Below are 461 nucleotides of genomic sequence, written 5' to 3' on the forward strand. Positions count from 1 at the left end.
CTTTTGAAGAACAAGATCCACAAAGCTCCACTTGACCCTATCACATGCTTTCTGAAAGTCTAACTTAACAATTGCCGCTTCCTTTTTCCTTAGTTTGAACCACTAGACAGTTTCACACGCTATCAGGGCCCCATCATGGATCTTCCGGCCTTTGATAAAAGCACATATCTATTGTGTTTATCCGAATCTAATCCAAAAATTACAAATATAGATTCAATCCGCAAGGCTAATAGGATCGGATTGCGGATTTTTTGTATGTATCTGCATATCCAAAGATCCACAAAAATAAATACATAAATATTTTTTATATTTGATTTTAACTAATAGTTATCATATATGTTGTATTATTTTATTTTTATTATTTAAAAAAATATGTTTAATATTATTTCAAGAGTAAACATGTTTAAAAGAATATAAAAAAAAATTTATTGATCTTTTAATAAAAATAAGTTTTTAAAAAT

The sequence above is a fragment of the Arachis ipaensis genome, chromosome B01 (genome assembly GCF_000816755.2).
Source record: "Arachis ipaensis cultivar K30076 chromosome B01, Araip1.1, whole genome shotgun sequence".
NCBI classification, from domain to species: Eukaryota; Viridiplantae; Streptophyta; class Magnoliopsida; order Fabales; family Fabaceae; genus Arachis; species Arachis ipaensis.